This window comes from Eublepharis macularius, chromosome 15, assembly GCF_028583425.1.
Source record: "Eublepharis macularius isolate TG4126 chromosome 15, MPM_Emac_v1.0, whole genome shotgun sequence".
In the NCBI taxonomy this organism is placed as follows: Eukaryota; Metazoa; Chordata; class Lepidosauria; order Squamata; family Eublepharidae; genus Eublepharis; species Eublepharis macularius.
The window spans coordinates 58282870-58288869 of NC_072804.1; positions in this window are offsets into that span (position 1 = coordinate 58282870).

The following is a 6000-nucleotide window of genomic DNA, read 5'->3' on the forward strand; positions in this document are numbered from 1 at the left end:
GGGGGTCTTTCTGCCCTGTCCTTCCATTGGCAGCTGGTGACAGGAGATGCTGCCCAGCCTGTGGACTGGCTATGCCTTCCCCTGCCACTCATGGAGCTGTCTCCTGCAGCTGCACGCCAGTTGGCAGGTTCTGGCATTGCTGGGCAACCAGGGAGCTTTCCCTCCTGGCTGTGCCTTGCCGGCCCCTCCCCCTCAGTGGACTGCACCTCCTACCGTGCCCCCCCTGGGGGCTCATGAACCTCACCTGCTGCTCTACTGGGTGGCCTCCCAGTGCGGGTGCTATTGTCATGGGGGCACATGGGCCCTGGCTGCATGTTCCCTGGCGGGGGACGGGGGGGACGGTGTTGCCGGGCAGCGGAGATCACAGCCTGCCCATGGGCTGTGCCATTGCTTGCCCTACGTGCTGCCATTGACTGATGCTGGCAAGATGGTTGGGGAAATGACGGGGTGGGCACTCTCAGCAGTGGCCATGCCTTGCCGGGCTCAGGCCCTGGCATGGCTCTCCCTCAAAACTCCGTGGGGAGCACTGCAGCCGCACTGCTGCTGTGCCCACGCCCAGGTGCGGGTGCCGTGAGGGGCTTTGGGTCGGGCTGTCTCTCTCTTTGGCCATTTTGGCCAGTCTAGTACAGCATGAGATCCTCAACCACCGCCCTACTTCACATTGCGCCATTAGCACTAAAGTGCTCTAGGGTTGCCAACTTCCAGGTCGAGCCTGGAGATCTCCTGGAATCACAACTGATCTCCAGACTGCAGAGATCAGTTCTTCCCCTGGAGGAAATGGTTGCTTTGAGGATGGCACTCTACCCTGCTGAGTCCCCTCTCTGCTCCCCAATCAGGAAACTCCCCAACCTGGAGCTGGCAATCCTGTGACTGTGTTTGGGGCGCGAGGACTTCCCCCCCTGGCCCCCTTCTTCCTGCCAGTTTGCAGCTGTGCTCCAACTCTCAAAACAGAGGGGCAGCCCCAATGGCTGGAAGAGTGGGGTGAGTTTTAGGGTGGGGGGCATTTCTTCAGAGATTGTAACCGTTGTTTTAAAACGCGTGTGTGTTTTAATTAACCCACTGGGCACAACTAGGTCCTGCCAAGTGGGTTCCTTTTTGCAGGAAAATTTCCTGTTGGGTTTTGCCCCTGAGCACTGCTGGAGGTTCATGGATTTTCTTGGCAGGAGGATTCCTGAAGGGTCTCTTATGGAACTCCCAGCAATGCCTGCTTGGCGTGCCAAGCAGCAAAACTCAGGCAGAGCCAGAGGGGCTGGGGGCCCTGGGCTGCTGCCTGCAGCACGTAAAACCAGCCCCTTGAGCTGAGCCTGCAGTTTCTATTCAAGGCTTACCAGATGAGGCCGCCGGCCCAACCCTCTGTCCAATGCCGGCCTATTTCACATGCCCCTGCCATCATCTTCAGGCCAGAAAATCCCCCCACGCCTCTTGCACAGTTCACTTTCACATGGGTTGGCATGGGCCAGGCCGTGGGTCATGCCGCACCATCTATTCTTGCCTTTCGGTAGGACTGCCTGTAGTGGGCAGGGATTCTCAGCTCCTCTTCCCTTTTCAGTAATCCTAATGGGAGTCTGGCCCATACTGGGCACCCTCAGCTCGGGTTCTGGCCTGTGAAGGTTCCTCTTCTCTACCAATCATGCCAGATCATTTCCACACCCAGCTCTGGGATTCCAGACTTTGCGATCTAAGAACAGCTGAATACATGGCTTGCTGTCAGCCAGGACAGGTGCTTAGTTGAAACACTGCCTTTTGTTCCTTCCCAAGATGACTGAGCAGAGTTTTTAATGAACAGAAAACATCCTGTGGAAATTCTGCCCGCAGACCAGGCAAGGCAGAAAGGCCGGCGGGTCCCCACAGCTTGCTCTGCCTGCGGCCCATTGGTTAGGACCTGTGATGTCATGATTCAGTCTTTGTCTCGGGATTCCGTGGATCTCAACAGGTAATCCCTGGCAACTGCCTCCATCCCCGTTGCTCCTCTCTAGAAGGGGACCCCGCGGTGGCCGGGTGCTCTGCTTTTCCCCTAGTGCCTCTGCCCCCCCTCGGGGACTACAATGCAACCACCCACGGCAGAAATAAGCCGCCCTCCTTGCACTCACAGTGCAGTGGGATTACTAGAATATGAAGCCTCCTCTATGAGGCTCCTTGCTAAGCTGGTGCCAGACAACAGCCCCTTGACGGGAGAAGGCAGGGACAGAAGTGGCCAGTTCGGCCCGATCCATCCCTACACGAGATTCTAGCTTGGGGAGGGGGGTGCTTTCCTCTTTTCAGTGTGCAAATTCCGGACCAGGAATGGGATCCCCATAGCTGCCCTCAGTCCCTTCGTCCTTGGACACTCACCAAAGGTAGAGGATGAACGTTCCTCAGGCATCCCGTAGAGGGCCTCGTTCAACGGCTGAGCACAGGACTTGGCATGTGGAAGGGATTCCAGATGTTGGCGGCTGGACTTAAGGACGGCCTTTCTCTCTCCCGGACCGTGGGGAGCCACTGCCGGTCAGAGGAGTCTGGACTTTTCGTGGTCAGGTCAAGCTGCTAAAAGATCATTTTAATCTGGTTGCGTATTTGATCATGTTTTGTAGCTACAGAACATATCCAATTGATTTCACCGTTCCTATCATAGTTTTGAAAATGATCAGCCCTGTTTCTTTGGGGAGGGGAAGCAACTAAGTAAACCCCCCCTGGAGGCTGAGGAGGGGGCTGCCCCCCTGCTCCCATCTCCTCCAGATCAAGATGTCCACAGCTAACCCTGAGGTTTCATCTTTAGACTCCTTTCTTCTGCATCAGAATGACGGAGCCAATTCGCATTGTCCCGCAATGGGAGCCACTCAAAAGCCAACTTAAAGAGAAATTGGAAGCACTAAAGGTAAAGAAAGGCTGCTGGTTGTCAGAGATTGTGTGTGTGCGTGCGCGCATGCGTGTTGTGATGGCTTCCCCCATGTAAACTGTCCCCAGATCCTCTTTCCCGGCTTCCCTTCTTCCTTCACTGAAAACAATTCTTTCCTGCCCCATGTGGCAAGAGAGGGTGTCCAGGTTCAACTCTGTTGCCCAGCTGTCAACTTGTGGTCCTCCCCTCCTTGGACAGGGCTTGCCAGAGGCGACTGAAGACGTCATGTTGAGTGACAGGCCGAGCATCCTGTTCCGAGAGAGTTGCTACCCCAGCCTCATGCCGCTGATCTGCTTCTATCCCTCCAGCTCAACCAACTACTTTGCATCCTTCACCTGGAGAGGCACCAAAGGGAGGAAGAGCCAGGTGAGAGGCGCTTCTACTGGCCCACAGGAGAAGCTGCTCAGAAAAGTAGCTGCTCCAACACCCACCTGCCCCTGCCGCCCACCCTTCTTCTAGGTGCACCTTCATCTGCACTCCCCCCGCCCCCCCGGCCTTAGGATGGAAATGTCCGCCCCTCCCCACAGAGCCCCCTTGCTCCAGCGGGATCCCATTCCTATCCTCCCTCCCTTCCTCCAAGGCACTGGATCCTGACCCCTCCCTTCTCAGGGGGTGGGGGTCCTCATTGGCAGCCTTTGTTGTGCTACAGCCAAGAAACCTGCTCCCTCTGAAGTTTGGGAGCAGAACCCATCCGCTGTCATGGCCACCTTCTCCTGACCCTCATTTCCCCACGGCGCGGGTGCTCTTTGTCTCCTACAGGTGCGTCTCTGGATGTACGGCAGGGATAACGAGGCCCCCGTAGCAGAGAAAGACTACACCCTGGAAGAAGACCCAAAGGTCCTCCTGGTCACCCACGTGCCCAGCCGGAACCTCTTTGTGGCTTACTGCAACGACATCCACTTGCGCATTTTCGGGGACCACACGCAGGACCTCAAGTTGCTGTTAGACAGGCGCTCACCCTATTCAATCACCAGCATGTGCTACAATCCAGAGATGTGTGAACTGGTGACAGGCGCCATTGGCCTTCTGGCCTTCTGGTCCTTTGGCACAGAGGACGTCCCCTCTTTGAGTGTGATGCAGTCAGTGCCAATCTCCAGTGGGGAGTTTGTGCACTTCCTCAGCGTGGAGAGGGAGCGCCGTGTGCTGGTGGCCTTGTGCGAGAACATTATCCTTGTTTTTGACTACCAGAGCAAAGTCAAGATCCGTGCCTTTCAGGTGAGCCAAGGCGTCTCCCTCACCTGCTGTTCTGCCCATTGGCTCCAGAGCTTCCTCTACGCAGGAGACCTCGCAGGGGATGTCAAAGTGTGGAACTTGGACACAGGGAGCCAGACCCACCACTTCAAGGCCCACCTGAGCGCCATCATCAGCGTGGTCAGCCGGGTCTCCGTGCATACTCTTATGACCGCTTCCCTGGATGGGCTGATGAAAGAGTGGAACCTGACCACCTGCGAGCTCCTCAGGCGGGTAGACATTGGCGAGCCCGTCTTCCAGATGCAGTTCATCAGTGAACAGACCTTCTTCCTCCGCACCCAGTACACCTTTTCCATCCGGACCATCAACAACTTCTATCAGCTCTTCAACAGGCCCAACTCCATCCTCAAGAAGTTGGTGCGGATACAGTGTGGCCCAGAAAGGGCGCGCATCCTAGCAGCCACTGAAGACGGGGTCATTCGCTTCCTCTCCCCCGTGACAGGGGAGATGCTGTTTGTCACTTGGCCTTTCCAGCTCCTGGGGAAAGCCCTGGACTATGTCTATGACCCAGACCGAGAGGAGCTGTTGGTGACGATGGGCACAAATGATATCTATGTTTTGGACACCACCAGGAACCCTTGTCCATGCAAGCACATCTTGCGCACCACAGATTCTGTGGACGACAAGGTGCTGTGCCTTGCCTACAGCCGCCTCGAACTCGGTGGCCACACCTTCAGCTTCATCTTCAGCGGGTATAAAAGTGGGCGCGTGCGCTCTGTCACCCAGCACCTCTATCGGATGGGGAGCCGCCGAATACACGACGGCAACGTGGTTGCGCTCAGCAGCATCTCAGCCTCCTCAGGGAACCTGTCGTACTGCTCCCGGGAGTCCTCCTACCTGTGTTCCTACGGCTCTGACGAATACATCATCCTGTCCGATGTGATCCTGAAAAGGAACAGCCTCCTGGAGGTGGAGCCTTTGGTCTGCATCCCCAGCTTCCACTGCCGGGTCAACCACCTCTTGCTCATCCCAGGCTACATCTGTGTGCTGACAGAGCAAAACCGAGTGCGGTTGTGGCGCCAGGCCGCTCTGGTCCCTGGGAGGAAGAACCCCTTCTGGAAGGAGACGGGCACCATGCATTCTTCCTCCATTACTTCCTTTGACTATTGCCATGCCCTGAGCATGCTGGTGACCAGTGGCTCCGATGGCTCGGTGCGCCTGTGGGACATCCTGGGGCAGATGCTGGTGGAGTTTGACACCAGCCTCAAGTTCAGCCGGGTCTGCTTTGCCAACCAGCGTGGCGATCTAGTTGTGGGCTGCAACAAGAACATCTACTTTATCTCATGTGTCACGTACCTGCCCAGGAGGCATCTCAGCAGATTGGCAGCCCAGCATGTGAGAGATGACGTGACGGAGCGCCCACTGCCCTTCCTGCCCCACTTCCTGCTTCGCTTTGACATCGTTTTTGTGCCCAAGTAAGTGGTGGGAGGGCCAGAAGTAGGGGAGGGGAGAAAACGTGCATGGCAACGGCACTGACCCTGTCCCATCTCACCCTGCAGGGGGGCCTTGCCACCGATTTTTCCCCAGTGGAGGGTGGAACGAAACTGTCTGAGAAGGTTCAACACCCCGTGGCCACTGTAGCCAAAGTTTTTCAGACAATCTAAAATTTCAGGAATTTCCTGTCCAGCATTGAGCATTGAACTGATTATGCTTTGTCTGCTGCCTCTAAGACAGACACGTTTCCACTTTGTTCCCACCCACCTGATGTCTAGGAAGAGCACGAGGTGAGGGCGGGGGGAGAGAAACAAGGGAAACCAGTAGGTGAAGTCAGGTGCAGGGAAACCAGGTGGAGAAAGGCCTGTGGAACACATGAGGGGCCTGGGAGACAGCAGGCGCAGTTGGCAGCTCTGAGGTGACGTATTTTCCCACCATTT